The sequence below is a fragment of the Denticeps clupeoides genome, chromosome 14 (genome assembly GCF_900700375.1).
Source record: "Denticeps clupeoides chromosome 14, fDenClu1.1, whole genome shotgun sequence".
Classification (NCBI taxonomy): domain Eukaryota; kingdom Metazoa; phylum Chordata; class Actinopteri; order Clupeiformes; family Denticipitidae; genus Denticeps; species Denticeps clupeoides.
The window spans coordinates 21,625,690-21,642,355 of NC_041720.1; the positions used below are offsets into that span (position 1 = coordinate 21,625,690).

A 16,666-nucleotide genomic window follows, 5' to 3' on the forward strand; every position below is an offset into this window, starting at 1 on the left:
AAGCTTAAATAAAACCATTGCTCTGTGGTAGAGCTATAATGCAGTTAATGTCTTCAACCCTGAATTTCAACAACTTCTGCACCAGGTGTCTTGAGAAATCTAGTCGTGACATCGTACATTTTACCCCATTGTTTTCTCTAAACAAGAAACGTACGCTATGGTGCCTCCACCTGCCAGCTCGAACAGCCGACATAGTGGAGGCACCTAACACCTAAAAAAGCAATTAAACACACAAACCTAACCAGCAAGCTCAAAAAAATTACAAAAAATTAGAACTCGAAACCAGCAATATACAAATTAAATGACTACTTACCTACAAAGTTCTTAAGAAATACCTGCAAAAAAACAGTACAATTTCCTCCCAAATAGAAATGGATTTGGCCATAAATCGGCACAAGCCCTTGGTCTATTTAGGAAGCGATCGCAGTCTCCACCCTTGATCTTAGCCAAAAGGCCGAGAAGCGATAAGAACAGATACTACACCTGATCTTAGCAAAAAGGCCGAGAAGCGATAACCTGAAAAAGGCGCCGTGGCGTGCCATTCTCGGAACGTGTGCGGTATTTGCTGGATGGTGCGCGTATACGTAGCGCACAACACACCATGTTTTCTTAAGTATTCTTTGAACCCATCGTGTAGCTCTGTCAAAACAGAGCCCCCAAAAATATTGTGAGCTTGTTGACGCCCCTCTCCACGGAAATCTTTAGTAAAAGGCGAAAGATTTGTACGTGATGAAGAGAAGCCCAAGCGACAACAACAGGGCCGTAAAGGTGGAGAGTGTCTCTTGTGTGTTTGGTGCTGACATCAGGGTGCGTCGCACCTTAAGGCCGAGGGCCGGACAACCCCGCCTAATCAATTCAGCTCCACCCTATTCCACAGTTAAGCCAGTGAACGACTGTCGAACGATTGTCACAGAGCAGGCACGGACACGAAAACCAAAGAGCAGCTTGTAAAAAAAAAAAAAAGAAGAAAAAAGGCGGGAAAACGTAACAAAGACTAAAAATACCTCTTAACTAACTTTGAAAAAAAGCTGACAAGGCAATGTAAAAAACTTCATTTTGAAAACGTTTCTCAATAGCTGTAACACCTGGTTTTCACAGGCAGTCTCCCATCCAAGTACTAACCAGGCCCAAGCCTTCTTAGCTTCCAAGATCAGACAAGATCGGGCGTTCTTCTGCTGGTATGGCCGTAAGCAACCCCTGCTTGAAAATCTTGGACTTTTAAACAAAAAGGCACTTGAAAACATATCAAGGAATAAAAAACTTGCCTTTGACTGTCAAAAACATGATGGAGAAAAGGCAACAAGTTGGAGTGGTAAGTTTTTATTTGCAACACAACAGAGAAAGTGCACCGCTCCCAGAGGCACTGCAATACTGGGTCGATGCGTGGAGCGGATGGAGCAAGCTCCTTTGCCGACTCCCTGTTCTAAAAATCCGCTTAATATGTAGTCCCCCGCTGGGGGACGTATCAGATATTAAACTGATAAGAACAGATACTACACTTGATCTTAGCCAAAAGGCCGAGAAGCGATAACCTGAAAAAGGCGCCGTGGCGTGCCATTCTCGGAACGTGTGTGGTATTTGCTGGATGGTGCGCGTATACGTAGCGCACAACACACCACGTTTTCTTAAGTATTCTTTGAACCCATCGTGTAGCTCTGTCAAAACAGAGCCCCCAAAAATATTGTGAGCTTGTTGACGCCCCTCTCCACGGAAATCTTTAGTAAAAGGCGAAAGATTTGTACGTGATGAAGAGAAGCCCAAGCGACAACAACAGGGCCGTAAAGGTGGAGAGTGTCTCTTGTGTGTTTGGTGCTGACATCAGGGTGCGTCGCACCTTAAGGCCGAGGGCCGGACAACCCCGCCTAATCAATTCAGCTCCACCCTATTCCACAGTTAAGCCAGTGAACGACTGTCGAACGATTGTCACAGAGCAGGCACGGACACGAAAACCAAAGAGCAGCTTGTAAAAAAAAAAAAAAAAGGCGGGAAAACGTAACAAAGACTAAAAATACCTCTTAACTTACTTTGAAAAAAAGCTGACAAGGCAATGTAAAAAACTTCATTTTGAAAACGTTTCTCAATAGCTGTAACACCTGGTTTTCACAGGCAGTCTCCCATCCAAGTACTAACCAGGCCCAAGCCTTCTTAGCTTCCAAGATCAGACAAGATCGGGCGTTCTTCTGCTGGTATGGCCGTAAGCAACCCCTGCTTGAAAATCTTGGACTTTTAAACAAAAAGGCGCTTGAAAACATATCAAGGAATAAAAAACTTGCCTTTGACTGTCAAAAACATGATGGAGAAAAGGCAACAAGTTGGAGTGGTAAGTTTTTATTTGCAACACAACAGAGAAAGTGCACCGCTCCCAGAGGCACTGCAATACTGGGTCGATGCGTGGAGCGGATGGAGCAAGCTCCTTTGCCGACTCCCTGTTCTAAAAATCCGCTTAATATGTAGTCCCCCGCTGGGGGACGTATCAGATATTAAACTGATAAGAACAGATTTTTTTTTTTTTTTGTAAGTTTTTATTTGCAATACAACAGAGAAAGTGCACCGCTCCCAGAGGCACTGCAATACTGGGTCGATGCGTGGAGCGGATGGAGCAAGCTCCTTTGCCGACTCCCTGTTCTAAAAATCCGCTTAATATGTAGTCCCCCGCTGGGGGACGTATCAGATATTAAACTGATAAGAACAGATTTTTTTTTTTTTTTTTTTTATTATTTTATTGTACATTACAGAAAATCATCTTTGTTTTACAAATTACATTCCAAAAAGTTGAAAACACAATAGCCATAACAATTTCTATGTTTAACTAAAAAATTAAAAACACAAGTAATAAAAAGAAAAATTCAATAAATAGCAATTAAACGAGGATTTAGCACATTTTTAGTTGTCTTTTAAAATCTTTTCTTTTCTCTGGCATCATGTCGGGGTAGCGAGGGTTGGTGATCCCAGTTCCTCCCACCTCAGTTCCAAGCACTCGACTTGCCTCTTTTGGGCTCAGAGGAGATCCTCTCCCTTTTGGCCCGCTGCTCCTGCCTGTCGCCTGGATGCTGTAGGGGGGCATCTACGAGCGGTCAGTCTGGGGGCGACCGGGACCTTCCTGTGGTTACCCCGGCTTCCTCCTCCGGATGACGACGTGCGGTGTACGCCCTCAGTGACGCCTGGACTAGCTGCTGTTCCATCTGAGGCGTCGCCGTCACGCGTTTCCCCACCAGCAGGTTTCTGGAGGCCCATATAGCATCTTTGACACTATTCAGGGTGCACCAGAGCTTTTGAAAATCTTTCCTGTTCAGTGCTTCCATGCTCTGGCCAACCCCATAAACTGCCTCCCAGCAGTCTAGTGTTCGGGCCTCCCCTGCTGGCAGGCCCGGGCATTGTAGGATTCCGGTTCTGGCCCACAGGTCCCTTGCCGCCCCACACTCCCAGAGAGCATGCCACACCGTTTCGGTGGCGCCACACCCTGGGCGTGGGCATTCTGCTGTCCTTCCCATGCCCCGGGAGTGCATTACAGCCCTAACCGGGAGGATCTCATGAGCCGCCAACCACGAAAGGTCTTTGTGTCTGTTCTGGAGTCTGGGGCAGGCCACATTGCGCCAAACCTTCTCTGCTTCCTCTGCAGAGAGGCCGCGCACTGGGATCACCTCCTCCCGACCCTGCACAAGAGAAACAATTTCTTTACAATTTGTAAGTGTTAGAATGTTCTCCTTCTCTATGTTATGTTTCTTTAAAAAGGTTTTAATAAAAACATATTGGGGGGGCAAAGTAAAAGAAACAGGAGTTGTGTGGTCTCTTGGCATCAACTTCAGGTGTCTTAGATACGATCCCATCCAGAACCTGACCATGGCCGCGGCTTTATCTTCTTTGGCGGGGTTTGTTGCATACTTAAGATGTAGGGCAGTGTACTTACTTCCAAGGAATAAGTAGGGGTCTGGGAGGCCCTTTCCTCCTTTCTTTTTACTTTTTTTTACCTCCATTCTTTTCAGTCTTTCCCATTTAGACCCCCATAGGAAGTAAAACACTGCCCTATCCAGGCTCACCAAGAAGACCCTAGGAGGAATAAAAACAGAAGACAACAATAAAAGCAAAGGTAAAATCACTGCTTTAATAATTAAAATTTTCCCTTCCATCGTCAGACTTCTCAGAGCCCAGAAACCAAGTCTGCTCTTTACTTTTCCTAAAACCTCATTCCAATTGTCCCGTCCTCCCCCTTCTTTATCAAATTTAACCCCTAAAATTCTCAGATTTGTTTGTTTAAAATCCACGTCCATCTCTGTTGGTATTCCCCCCCACGACCCAAAGAGCTGGGCCTCAGACTTGCGCCTGTTGAGCTTTGCTCCTGATGCCTCTCCATACCATTCTGTCAACTCCAGAGCTCTTTGGGCCGATGTGGCATCTGTGCTTAAAAGAGTCACATCATCCATGTATAAAACGCACTTTGCAGTTAACCCACCTGGTAAACTCAGCCCGCTGATCCATTGGTCCCTTCGCAAGATCTGTGCCAACGGCTCAATGCATGCCACGAACAGGAGCGGAGATAGCGGACACCCCTGACGAACGCCAGAACAAATGTCTATTGTTTTGGACAAAACCCCATTAACCAAGATCTTGCTATTTATGTCCCTGTATAGCAATTCCACCCATTTTAAGAATTTGCCCGAAAACCCCATTTTTCTCAGTACCTGAAACAGGTACTGGTGCGAGACCCGATCAAAGGCTTTTTCAAAGTCTAAATTTAATACTAAGAGCCTAATGTTTCTGTCTCTCGCATAACAGATTGCGTCTCGGATCAGTACTAGGCTGTCCGTTATCTTCTTCCCTGGGATGGCACAGGCTTGGTCTGGGTGGATCAAGTCCTTTAAAACCATTGACATACGTTGTGATAAAATCTTACTAAAAAGTTTGCAGTCCAGGTTTAAAAGTGTAATTGGTCTCCAATTTCGTATGTCGGTTTTATCTCCATTTTTACCCAACAGGGTCACGATTCCTCCTCTAAAACCATCAGGTAATCTATCTAACTTTGCAAAGTCTTTAAAAGCCATTAAAATGTCTTCTGCTAAAATATCCCAAAAGGTTTTATAAAACTCGACAGGGAGGCCATCCTCACCCGGCGACTTCCCCAGTTTAAAACCTTTCAAAGCACCCTGTAATTCTAAAAGAGTAAAATCTTGATTTAAAGCCGTACTTTGATCTCCCAATTTTTTTCCCACCGCCTGTAATACCTCTTTCAGGACTTCTTCATTAATATCCTTTGATTTTTATAGGTCCCCATAAAACTGTTCAATTTCTTTTAAAATGCTTGGTGTATCTTCGAATGTATTACCATTTTCTTTTAAAACTGTAATTTTTCCTCCTTTCGTCATTATTTTCTTAAAAAAATATCTCGTGCATTTTTCTCCCTCTTCTATATCTCTTTCCCGACTTCTCATAATGACCCCTTTACTTTTGGTTTCTGCCAAGACCTTCATTTGTCCTTTAGTTTCTTTTATTAATTCCTTGCAATTCATCCCGCTGTTTAAAAGGTTAAAATATCTCTGCAATCTCTTTTGCAGCCCGTTCATTTTCCTCGATTCTTTGTTTTTCTTTTGTTTGCCTTTAAATTTAAAGAAGAGTCTTGTTCGTTCTTTCACCATCTCCCACCATTCTATTCGTGTCTCATAGAAATCTTGGAGGGACCTCCAGAGGCCATATTGTACTCTGTACTCTGTAACAATCTCCTCATCCTCCAGCAGGGAGCAGTTCAACTTCCACAGGCCACCTCCAACAGTCACACCTGTGGATAATTTCAGGGTGCATGAAAGCATAAAGTGGTCTGAAAAAAAGAGTGGGGTTAAAATTGCTTCATTTGGAGAACAGTCTCTAGTAAACATAAAATCAATACGGGAGGCTCTTGAGTAATCACCACTTACCCAGGTGAACCCATTTTCTCTGGGATGAATTGCCCTGTAACAGTCAATCATTTTTAAATCTCTAACAATTCCTTGCAAAAGAATAGATGTTTTATCGATTTTAAAATCTTCTCCCCCTCCTTTCCTATCTGTTTTAGATAAAACACAATTAAAATCCCCACCTACCATTAATGGCACCCTCCCGAGCATGTGGACCTGTAAATCTCTTAAAAGGTTATAACGTTTGTCTTTATCATTAAAACCATAAACATTTAAGACCTTAAAATCCCTCTAAAAATGTCAGATGTGTTAAAAGCACTCGTCCTGGTCTTACCACTGTGCTACCTTTTACCTCAATGTGTGGGTTTTTACATAAAATAGCAACCCCATCTGCTTTGTTTTCATTTGAGCCACTCCATATGGATGGCCCGTGTGCCCAAAGGTTTTCCCATTTCTTATATGATTTTAAAAAAGGCAAGGAGCACTCTTGTAATAAAATTATATCTGCATTTATGGTACTTAAGAAGGATAAAATACTCTGTGCTCTAACCATTGACTTTATGCTTCTGACATTTAATGTTGTTATTCTGATAGTCATTTTTTAAGGTAAAATTAGACTTTGCTTGCATCAGGAGGGTCTGTGTATTAGTTAATGTTGTACGACACTTCCTCTTCTTTAATTGTTAAACATTTAGAGGACGGTGTAGAGTCCCCCTCTTGTTCTACCTCTGGGTTAAACCTTACCTGTTGTGTCCTGGGTGTAGATGATTTGAGTTCTACCCTCATAAAGGACACTTCATGAGGGGAGTTTGCCGGCCACTGGTTGCTTCGGTCCCCTGATGACGAGCTTCCTGTTCTCTGCGATGCCCTCCATCTTTTCTCCCCTGTTTCCAGGGGGGATCGTGCTGGTCTTTTGTTCGGTTGAGCGTTGGGGGGAGTATCCTGTGATTCACTCTCCTCCCCCTGACACTGACATAAATCCGACCTTGTTGGAACAGATGAACCCTCACATACTTCTTCTCCCCTCTGTACTGCGTAAAGTTCCTCCTCCTCCCCTTTTCTATTATCTTCTATTGCTCCTACTTTCTCTTTGTTTCCATTTCCTTGATCTCCACCCTTTTCTCTTTGTTCCCCTCCTCTCTTTTCATTGACTCCACCTCCTTCTTGTTCTAGACTGCCCTCTCCCTCATTTCCCCCGCCCCCTTCTCTTTGTTCTGTTCCCGCCAAAACCTCTGGCTCCACCCCTTCTTCTACTTGCCCTTGCTGTCTCGTAGCCATTTTTGCTGTTTTTAACTTGTTCGCAAAGGATTTGGGGCAGTCCCTGTAGAGGTGACTGGTTTCCCCACAGAGGTTACACTTTCTACTATTGGTACAATTCTCATAGCTGTGCCCAATTTCTCTGCATTTGCCACAAAATAATTTTTGGCATGCCTCTGCCAAATGTCCCAATTCCCCACACTTTCTGCAAACCTTAGGCATGCCTTGGTAGTAGATTCTCCCCCAACACTATCAATTGTGGTATTTGTTTCAGGCCCTGGTGTGCGCTTGGATCTTCCCATTGTTGAATGGGAATCCTCCAAGCGCAGGTCCAGATGCCATCCTCGTCCACCACTTTCATAGGTGTACCTTTTACTGAGCAGAACCTCCCTAGCCAAACGCATATATCTTCCCCTGTCACAGTTTCATTAAACATTCTTACAACCACTACTTTCCTGGAGATATCCGACAGTTTCTCTACCTTGAACATAGTAAACTGTTCTTTAACATGTTCGAAACGAACCCAAAACTCTCTTAACAAATTTGCTGTTCTTAAGCTTAAATCAAAACCATTGCTCTGTGGTAGAGCTATAATGCAGTTAATGTCTTCAACCCTGAATTTCAACAACTTCTGCACCAGGTGTCTTGAGAAATCTAGTCGTGACATCGTACATTTTACCCCATTGTTTTCTCTAAACAAGAAACGTACGCTATGGTGCCTCCACCTGCCAGCTCGAACAGCCGACATAGTGGAGGCACCTAACACCTAAACAAGCAATTAAACACACAAACCTAACCAGCAAGCTCAAAAAAATTAAAAAAAATTAGAACTCGAAACCAGCAATATACAAATTAAATGACTACTTACCTACAAAGTTCTTAAGAAATACCTGCAAAAAAACAGTACAATTTCCTCCCAAATAGAAATGGATTTGGCCATAAATCGGCACAAGCCCTTGGTCTATTTAGGAAGCGATCGCAGTCTCCACCCTTGATCTTAGCCAAAAGGCCGAGAAGCGATAACCTGAAAAAGGCGCCGTGGCGTGCCATTCTCGGAACGTGTGCGGTATTTGCTGGATGGTGCGCGTATACGTAGCGCACAACACACCACGTTTTCTTAAGTATTCTTTGAACCCATCGTGTAGCTCTGTCAAAACAGAGCCCCCAAAAATATTGTGAGCTTGTTGACGCCCCTCTCCACGGAAATCTTTAGTAAAAGGCGAAAGATTTGTACGTGATGAAGAGAAGCCCAAGCGACAACAACAGGGCCGTAAAGGTGGAGAGTGTCTCTTGTGTGTTTGGTGCTGACATCAGGGTGCGTCGCACCTTAAGGCCGAGGGCCGGACAACCCCGCCTAATCAATTCAGCTCCACCCTATTCCACAGTTAAGCCAGTGAACGACTGTCGAACGATTGTCACAGAGCAGGCACGGACACGAAAACCAAAGAGCAGCTTGTAAAAAAAAAAAAAAGAAGAAAAAAGGCGGGAAAACGTAACAAAGACTAAAAATACCTCTTAACTTACTTTGAAAAAGAGCTGACAAGGCAATGTAAAAAACTTCATTTTGAAAACGTTTCTCAATAGCTGTAACACCTGGTTTTCACAGGCAGTCTTCCATCCAAGTACCTACCAGGCCCAAGCCTTCTTAGCTTCCAAGATCAGACATGATCGGGCGTTCTTCTGCTGGTATGGCCGTAAGCAACCCCTGCTTGAAAATCTTGGATTTTTAAACAAAAAGGCGCTTGAAAACATATCAAGGAATAAAAAACTTGCCTTTGACTGTCAAAAACATGATGGAGAAAAGGCAACAAGTTGGAGTGGTAAGTTTTTATTTGCAACACAACAGAGAAAGTGCACCGCTCCCAGAGGCACTGCAATACTGGGTCGATGCGTGGAGCGGATGGAGCAAGCTCCTTTGCCGACTCCCTGTTCTAAAAATCCGCTTAATATGTAGTCCCCCGCTGGGGGACGTATCAGATATTAAACTGATAAGAACAGATACTACACTTGATCTTAGCCAAAAGGCCGAGAAGCGATAACCTGAAAAAGGCGCCGTGGCGTGCCATTCTCGGAACGTGTGCGGTATTTGCTGGATGGTGCGCGTATACGTAGCGCACAACACACCACGTTTTCTTAAGTATTCTTTGAACCCATCGTGTAGCTCTGTCAAAACAGAGCCCCCAAAAATATTGTGAGCTTGTTGACGCCCCTCTCCACGGAAATCTTTAGTAAAAGGCGAAAGATTTGTACGTGATGAAGAGAAGCCCAAGCGACAACAACAGGGCCGTAAAGGTGGAGAGTGTCTCTTGTGTGTTTGGTGCTGACATCAGGGTGCGTCGCACCTTAAGGCCGAGGGCCGGACAACCCCGCCTAATCAATTCAGCTCCACCCTATTCCACAGTTAAGCCAGTGAACGACTGTCGAACGATTGTCACAGAGCAGGCACGGACACGAAAACCAAAGAGCAGCTTGTAAAAAAAAAAAAAAGAAGAAAAAAGGCGGGAAAACGTAACAAAGACTAAAAATACCTCTTAACTTACTTTGAAAAAGAGCTGACAAGGCAATGTAAAAAACTTCATTTTGAAAACGTTTCTCAATAGCTGTAACACCTGGTTTTCACAGGCAGTCTTCCATCCAAGTACCTACCAGGCCCAAGCCTTCTTAGCTTCCAAGATCAGACATGATCGGGCGTTCTTCTGCTGGTATGGCCGTAAGCAACCCCTGCTTGAAAATCTTGGATTTTTAAACAAAAAGGCGCTTGAAAACATATCAAGGAATAAAAAACTTGCCTTTGACTGTCAAAAACATGATGGAGAAAAGGCAACAAGTTGGAGTGGTAAGTTTTTATTTGCAACACAACAGAGAAAGTGCACCGCTCCCAGAGGCACTGCAATACTGGGTCGATGCGTGGAGCGGATGGAGCAAGCTCCTTTGCCGACTCCCTGTTCTAAAAATCCGCTTAATATGTAGTCCCCCGCTGGGGGACGTATCAGATATTAAACTGATAAGAACAGATACTACACTTGATCTTAGCCAAAAGGCCGAGAAGCGATAACCTGAAAAAGGCGCCGTGGCGTGCCATTCTCGGAACGTGTGCGGTATTTGCTGGATGGTGCGCGTATACGTAGCGCACAACACACCACGTTTTCTTAAGTATTCTTTGAACCCATCGTGTAGCTCTGTCAAAACAGAGCCCCCAAAAATATTGTGAGCTTGTTGACGCCCCTCTCCACGGAAATCTTTAGTAAAAGGCGAAAGATTTGTACGTGATGAAGAGAAGCCCAAGCGACAACAACAGGGCCGTAAAGGTGGAGAGTGTCTCTTGTGTGTTTGGTGCTGACATCAGGGTGCGTCGCACCTTAAGGCCGAGGGCCGGACAACCCCGCCTAATCAATTCAGCTCCACCCTATTCCACAGTTAAGCCAGTGAACGACTGTCGAACGATTGTCACAGAGCAGGCACGGACACGAAAACCAAAGAGCAGCTTGTAAAAAAAAAAAGGCGGGAAAACGTAACAAAGACTAAAAATACCTCTTAACTTACTTTGAAAAAGAGCTGACAAGGCAATGTAAAAAACTTCATTTTGAAAACGTTTCTCAATAGCTGTAACACCTGGTTTTCACAGGCAGTCTTCCATCCAAGTACCTACCAGGCCCAAGCCTTCTTAGCTTCCAAGATCAGACATGATCGGGCGTTCTTCTGCTGGTATGGCCGTAAGCAACCCCTGCTTGAAAATCTTGGACTTTTAAACAAAAAGGCGATTGAAAACATATCAAGGAATAAAAAACTTGCCTTTGACTGTCAAAAACATGATGGAGAAAAGGCAACAAGTTGGAGTGGTAAGTTTTTATTTGCAACACAACAGAGAAAGTGCACCGCTCCCAGAGGCACTGCAATACTGGGTCGATGCGTGGAGCGGATGGAGCAAGCTCCTTTGCCGACTTCCTGTTCTAAAAATCCGCTTAATATGTAGTCCCCCGCTGGGGGACGTATCAGATATTAAACTGATAAGAACAGATACTACACTTGATCTTAGCCAAAAGGCCGAGAAGCGATAACCTGAAAAAGGCGCCGTGGCGTGCCATTCTCGGAACGTGTGCGGTATTTGCTGGATGGTGCGCGTATACGTAGCGCACAACACACCACGTTTTCTTAAGTATTCTTTGAACCCATCGTGTAGCTCTGTCAAAACAGAGCCCCCAAAAATATTGTGAGCTTGTTGACGCCCCTCTCCACGGAAATCTTTAGTAAAGGGCGAAAGATTTGTACGTGATGAAGAGAAGCCCAAGCGACAACAACAGGGCCGTAAAGGTGGAGAGTGTCTCTTGTGTGTTTGGTGCTGACATCAGGGTGCGTCGCACCTTAAGGCCGAGGGCCGGACAACCCCGCCTAATCAATTCAGCTCCACCCTATTCCACAGTTAAGCCAGTGAACGACTGTCGAACGATTGTCACAGAGCAGGCACGGACACGAAAACCAAAGAGCAGCTTGTAAAAAAAAAAAAAAAAAAAAAAAAAAAAAAAAGGCGGGAAAACGTAACAAAGACTAAAAATACCTCTTAACTTACTTTGAAAAAGAGCTGACAAGGCAATGTAAAAAACTTCATTTTGAAAACGTTTCTCAATAGCTGTAACACCTGGTTTTCACAGGCAGTCTTCCATCCAAGTACCTACCAGGCCCAAGCCTTCTTAGCTTCCAAGATCAGACATGATCGGGCGTTCTTCTGCTGGTATGGCCGTAAGCAACCCCTGCTTGAAAATCTTGGACTTTTAAACAAAAAGGCGCTTGAAAACATATCAAGGAATAAAAAACTTGCCTTTGACTGTCAAAAACATGATGGAGAAAAGGCAACAAGTTGGAGTGGTAAGTTTTTATTTGCAACACAACAGAGAAAGTGCACCGCTCCCAGAGGCATTGCAATACTGGGTCGATGCGTGGAGCGGATGGAGCAAGCTCCTTTGCCGACTCCCTGTTCTAAAAATCCGCTTAATATGTAGTCCCCCGCTGGGGGACGTATCAGATATTAAACTGATAAGAACAGATACTACACTTGATCTTAGCCAAAAGGCCGAGAAGCGATAACCTGAAAAAGGCGCCGTGGCGTGCCATTCTCGGAACGTGTGCGGTATTTGCTGGATGGTGCGCGTATACGTAGCGCACAACACACCACGTTTTCTTAAGTATTCTTTGAACCCATCGTGTAGCTCTGTCAAAACAGAGCCCCCAAAAATATTGTGAGCTTGTTGACGCCCCTCTCCACGGAAATCTTTAGTAAAAGGCGAAAGATTTGTACGTGATGAAGAGAAGCCCAAGCGACAACAACAGGGCCGTAAAGGTGGAGAGTGTCTCTTGTGTGTTTGGTGCTGACATCAGGGTGCGTCGCACCTTAAGGCCGAGGGCCGGACAACCCCGCCTAATCAATTCAGCTCCACCCTATTCCACAGTTAAGCCAGTGAACGACTGTCGAACGATTGTCACAGAGCAGGCACGGACACGAAAACCAAAGAGCAGCTTGTAAAAAAAAAAAGGCGGGAAAACGTAACAAAGACTAAAAATACCTCTTAACTTACTTTGAAAAAGAGCTGACAAGGCAATGTAAAAAACTTCATTTTGAAAACGTTTCTCAATAGCTGTAACACCTGGTTTTCACAGGCAGTCTTCCATCCAAGTACCTACCAGGCCCAAGCCTTCTTAGCTTCCAAGATCAGACATGATCGGGCGTTCTTCTGCTGGTATGGCCGTAAGCAACCCCTGCTTGAAAATCTTGGACTTTTAAACAAAAAGGCGCTTGAAAACATATCAAGGAATAAAAAACTTGCCTTTGACTGTCAAAAACATGATGGAGAAAAGGCAACAAGTTGGAGTGGTAAGTTTTTATTTGCAACACAACAGAGAAAGTGCACCGCTCCCAGAGGCACTGCAATACTGGGTCGATGCGTGGAGCGGATGGAGCAAGCTCCTTTGCCGACTCCCTGTTCTAAAAATCCGCTTAATATGTAGTCCCCCGCTGGGGGACGTATCAGATATTAAACTGATAAGAACAGATACTACACTTGATCTTAGCCAAAAGGCCGAGAAGCGATAACCTGAAAAAGGCGCCGTGGCGTGCCATTCTCGGAACGTGTGCGGTATTTGCTGGATGGTGCGCGTATACGTAGCGCACAACACACCACGTTTTCTTAAGTATTCTTTGAACCCATCGTGTAGCTCTGTCAAAACAGAGCCCCCAAAAATATTGTGAGCTTGTTGACGCCCCTCTCCACGGAAATCTTTAGTAAAAGGCGAAAGATTTGTACGTGATGAAGAGAAGCCCAAGCGACAACAACAGGGCCGTAAAGGTGGAGAGTGTCTCTTGTGTGTTTGGTGCTGACATCAGGGTGTGTCGCACCTTAAGGCCGAGGGCCGGACAACCCCGCCTAATCAATTCAGCTCCACCCTATTCCACAGTTAAGCCAGTGAACGACTGTCGAACGATTGTCACAGAGCAGGCACGGACACGAAAACCAAAGAGCAGCTTGTAAAAAAAAAAAGGCGGGAAAACGTAACAAAGACTAAAAATACCTCTTAACTTACTTTGAAAAAGAGCTGACAAGGCAATGTAAAAAACTTCATTTTGAAAACGTTTCTCAATAGCTGTAACACCTGGTTTTCACAGGCAGTCTTCCATCCAAGTACCTACCAGGCCCAAGCCTTCTTAGCTTCCAAGATCAGACATGATCGGGCGTTCTTCTGCTGGTATGGCCGTAAGCAACCCCTGCTTGAAAATCTTGGACTTTTAAACAAAAAGGCGCTTGAAAACATATCAAGGAATAAAAAACTTGCCTTTGAATGTCAAAAACATGATGGAGAAAAGGCAACAAGTTGGAGTGGTAAGTTTTTATTTGCAACACAACAGAGAAAGTGCACCGCTCCCAGAGGCACTGCAATACTGGGTCGATGCGTGGAGCGGATGGAGCAAGCTCCTTTGCCGACTCCCTGTTCTAAAAATCCGCTTAATATGTAGTCCCCCGCTGGGGGACGTATCAGATATTAAACTGATAAGAACAGATTTTTTTTTTTTTTTTTTTTTTTTATTATTTTATTGTACATTACAGAAAATCATCTTTGTTTTACAAATTACATTCCAAAAAGTTGAAAACACAATAGCCATAACAATTTCTATGTTTAACTAAAAAATTAAAAAACACAAGTAATAAAAAGAAAAATTCAATAAATAGCAATTAAACGAGGATTTAGCACATTTTTAGTTGTCTTTTAAAATCTTTTCTTTTCTCTGGCATCATGTCGGGGTAGCGAGGGTTGGTGATCCCAGTTCCTCCCACCTCAGTTCCAAGCACTCGACTTGCCTCTTTTGGGCTCAGAGGAGATCCTCTCCCTTTTGGCCCGCTGCTCCTGCCTGTCGCCTGGATGCTGTAGGGGGGCATCTACGAGCGGTCAGTCTGGGGGCGACCGGGACCTTCCTGTGGTTACCCCGGCTTCCTCCTCCGGATGACGACGTGCGGTGTACGCCCTCAGTGACGCCTGGACTAGCTGCTGTTCCATCTGAGGCGTCGCCGTCACGCGTTTCCCCACCAGCAGGTTTCTGGAGGCCCATATAGCATCTTTGACACTATTCAGGGTGCACCAGAGCTTTTGAAAATCTTTCCTGTTCCGTGCTTCCATGCTCTGGCCAACCCCATAAACTGCCTCCCAGCAGTCTAGTGTTCGGGCCTCCCCTGCTGGCAGGCCCGGGCATTGTAGGATTCCGGTTCTGGCCCACAGGTCCCTTGCCGCCCCACACTCCCAGAGAGCATGCCACACCGTTTCGGTGGCGCCACACCCTGGGCGTGGGCATTCTGCTGTCCTTCCCATGCCCCGGGAGTGCATTACAGCCCTAACCGGGAGGATCTCATGAGCCGCCAACCACGAAAGGTCTTTGTGTCTGTTCTGGAGTCTGGGGCAGGCCACATTGCGCCAAACCTTCTCTGCTTCCTCTGCAGAGAGGCCGCGCACTGGGATCACCTCCTCCCGACCCTGCACAAGAGAAACAATTTCTTTACTATTTGTAAGTGTTAGAATGTTCTCCTTCTCTATGTTATGTTTCTTTAAAAAGGTTTTAATAAAAACATATTGGGGGGGCAAAGTAAAAGAAACAGGAGTTGTGTGGTCTCTTGGCATCAACTTCAGGTGTCTTAGATACGATCCCATCCAGAACCTGACCATGGCCGCGGCTTTATCTTCTTTGGCGGGGTTTGTTGCATACTTAAGATGTAGGGCAGTGTACTTACTTCCAAGGAATAAGTAGGGGTCTGGGAGGCCCTTTCCTCCTTTCTTTTTACTTTTTTTTACCTCCATTCTTTTCAGTCTTTCCCATTTAGACCCCCATAGGAAGTAAAACACTGCCCTATCCAGGCTCACCAAGAAGACCCTAGGAGGAATAAAAACAGAAGACAACAATAAAAGCAAAGGTAAAATCACTGCTTTAATAATTAAAATTTTCCCTTCCATCGTCAGACTTCTCAGAGCCCAGAAACCAAGTCTGCTCTTTACTTTTCCTAAAACCTCATTCCAATTGTCCCGTCCTCCCCCTTCTTTATCAAATTTAACCCCTAAAATTCTCAGATTTGTTTGTTTAAAATCCACGTCCATCTCTGTTGGTATTCCCCCCCACGACCCAAAGAGCTGGGCCTCAGACTTGCGCCTGTTGAGCTTTGCTCCTGATGCCTCTCCATACCATTCTGTCAACTCCAGAGCTCTTTGGGCCGATGTGGCATCTGTGCTTAAAAGAGTCACATCATCCATGTATAAAATGCACTTTGCAGTTAACCCACCTGGTAAACTCAGCCCGCTGATCCATTGGTCCCTTCGCAAGATCTGTGCCAACGGCTCAATGCATGCCACGAACAGGAGCGGAGATAGCGGACACCCCTGACGAACGCCAGAACAAATGTCTATTGTTTTGGACAAAACCCCATTAACCAAGATCTTGCTATTTATGTCCCTGTATAGCAATTCCACCCATTTTAAGAATTTGCCCGAAAACCCCATTTTTCTCAGTACCTGAAACAGGTACTGGTGCGAGACCCGATCAAAGGCTTTTTCAAAGTCTAAATTTAATACTAAGAGCCTAATGTTTCTGTCTCTCGCATAACAGATGGCGTCTCGGATCAGTACTAGGCTGTCCGTTATCTTCTTCCCTGGGATGGCACAGGCTCGGTCTGGGTGGATCAAGTCCTTTAAAACCATTGACATACGTTGTGATAAAATCTTACTAAAAAGTTTGCAGTCCAGGTTTAAAAGTGTAATTGGTCTCCAATTTCGTATGTCGGTTTTATCTCCATTTTTACCCAACAGGGTCACGATTCCTCCTCTAAAACCATCAGGTAATCTATCTAACTTTGCAAAGTCTTTAAAAGCCATTAAAATGTCTTCTGCTAAAATATCCCAAAAGGTTTTATAAAACTCGACAGGGAGGCCATCCTCACCCGGCGACTTCCCCAGTTTAAAACCTTTCAAAGCACCCTGTAATTCTAAAAGAGTAAAAT

General features: G+C 44.7%; 15 non-coding genes and 5 pseudogenes across 15 annotated transcripts; all 20 read right to left on the minus strand.

Annotated features, from left to right (window-relative positions):
* Window positions 1-325: 325 nt before the first annotated feature.
* On the minus strand, window positions 326-513 carry LOC114763953 (U2 spliceosomal RNA). The gene has a single exon (XR_003742433.1). It is a non-coding gene; the product is annotated as a U2 spliceosomal RNA (small nuclear RNA).
* Window positions 514-635: 122 nt separating this feature from the next.
* LOC114763956 (U5 spliceosomal RNA) lies at window positions 636-749 on the minus strand. The gene has a single exon (XR_003742436.1). It is a non-coding gene; the product is annotated as a U5 spliceosomal RNA (small nuclear RNA).
* A 325-nt stretch (window positions 750-1,074) lies between these two features.
* Window positions 1,075-1,192, minus strand: LOC114763898 (uncharacterized; annotated as a pseudogene).
* A 146-nt stretch (window positions 1,193-1,338) lies between these two features.
* LOC114763914 (U2 spliceosomal RNA) lies at window positions 1,339-1,529 on the minus strand. The gene has a single exon (XR_003742407.1). It is a non-coding gene; the product is annotated as a U2 spliceosomal RNA (small nuclear RNA).
* Window positions 1,530-1,651: 122 nt separating this feature from the next.
* LOC114763958 (U5 spliceosomal RNA) lies at window positions 1,652-1,765 on the minus strand. The gene has a single exon (XR_003742437.1). It is a non-coding gene; the product is annotated as a U5 spliceosomal RNA (small nuclear RNA).
* A 317-nt stretch (window positions 1,766-2,082) lies between these two features.
* On the minus strand, window positions 2,083-2,200 carry LOC114763899 (uncharacterized; annotated as a pseudogene).
* Window positions 2,201-2,346: 146 nt separating this feature from the next.
* LOC114763938 (uncharacterized) lies at window positions 2,347-2,523 on the minus strand (annotated as a pseudogene).
* Window positions 2,524-2,540: 17 nt separating this feature from the next.
* LOC114763943 (uncharacterized) lies at window positions 2,541-2,776 on the minus strand (annotated as a pseudogene).
* Window positions 2,777-8,285: 5,509 nt separating this feature from the next.
* LOC114763959 (U5 spliceosomal RNA) lies at window positions 8,286-8,399 on the minus strand. Its single transcript, XR_003742438.1, has one exon. It is a non-coding gene; the product is annotated as a U5 spliceosomal RNA (small nuclear RNA).
* A 589-nt stretch (window positions 8,400-8,988) lies between these two features.
* On the minus strand, window positions 8,989-9,179 carry LOC114763916 (U2 spliceosomal RNA). Its single transcript, XR_003742409.1, has one exon. It is a non-coding gene; the product is annotated as a U2 spliceosomal RNA (small nuclear RNA).
* A 122-nt stretch (window positions 9,180-9,301) lies between these two features.
* LOC114763960 (U5 spliceosomal RNA) lies at window positions 9,302-9,415 on the minus strand. Its single transcript, XR_003742439.1, has one exon. It is a non-coding gene; the product is annotated as a U5 spliceosomal RNA (small nuclear RNA).
* A 589-nt stretch (window positions 9,416-10,004) lies between these two features.
* Window positions 10,005-10,195, minus strand: LOC114763917 (U2 spliceosomal RNA). Its single transcript, XR_003742410.1, has one exon. It is a non-coding gene; the product is annotated as a U2 spliceosomal RNA (small nuclear RNA).
* A 122-nt stretch (window positions 10,196-10,317) lies between these two features.
* Window positions 10,318-10,431, minus strand: LOC114763961 (U5 spliceosomal RNA). Its single transcript, XR_003742440.1, has one exon. It is a non-coding gene; the product is annotated as a U5 spliceosomal RNA (small nuclear RNA).
* A 576-nt stretch (window positions 10,432-11,007) lies between these two features.
* LOC114763930 (U2 spliceosomal RNA) lies at window positions 11,008-11,198 on the minus strand. The gene has a single exon (XR_003742421.1). It is a non-coding gene; the product is annotated as a U2 spliceosomal RNA (small nuclear RNA).
* A 122-nt stretch (window positions 11,199-11,320) lies between these two features.
* On the minus strand, window positions 11,321-11,434 carry LOC114763980 (U5 spliceosomal RNA). The gene has a single exon (XR_003742457.1). It is a non-coding gene; the product is annotated as a U5 spliceosomal RNA (small nuclear RNA).
* A 597-nt stretch (window positions 11,435-12,031) lies between these two features.
* On the minus strand, window positions 12,032-12,222 carry LOC114763927 (U2 spliceosomal RNA). The gene has a single exon (XR_003742418.1). It is a non-coding gene; the product is annotated as a U2 spliceosomal RNA (small nuclear RNA).
* Window positions 12,223-12,344: 122 nt separating this feature from the next.
* Window positions 12,345-12,458, minus strand: LOC114763962 (U5 spliceosomal RNA). The gene has a single exon (XR_003742441.1). It is a non-coding gene; the product is annotated as a U5 spliceosomal RNA (small nuclear RNA).
* Window positions 12,459-13,034: 576 nt separating this feature from the next.
* On the minus strand, window positions 13,035-13,225 carry LOC114763919 (U2 spliceosomal RNA). Its single transcript, XR_003742411.1, has one exon. It is a non-coding gene; the product is annotated as a U2 spliceosomal RNA (small nuclear RNA).
* Window positions 13,226-13,347: 122 nt separating this feature from the next.
* On the minus strand, window positions 13,348-13,461 carry LOC114763963 (U5 spliceosomal RNA). The gene has a single exon (XR_003742442.1). It is a non-coding gene; the product is annotated as a U5 spliceosomal RNA (small nuclear RNA).
* Window positions 13,462-14,037: 576 nt separating this feature from the next.
* Window positions 14,038-14,277, minus strand: LOC114763944 (uncharacterized; annotated as a pseudogene).
* Between the last annotated feature and the right edge of the window lie 2,389 nt (window positions 14,278-16,666).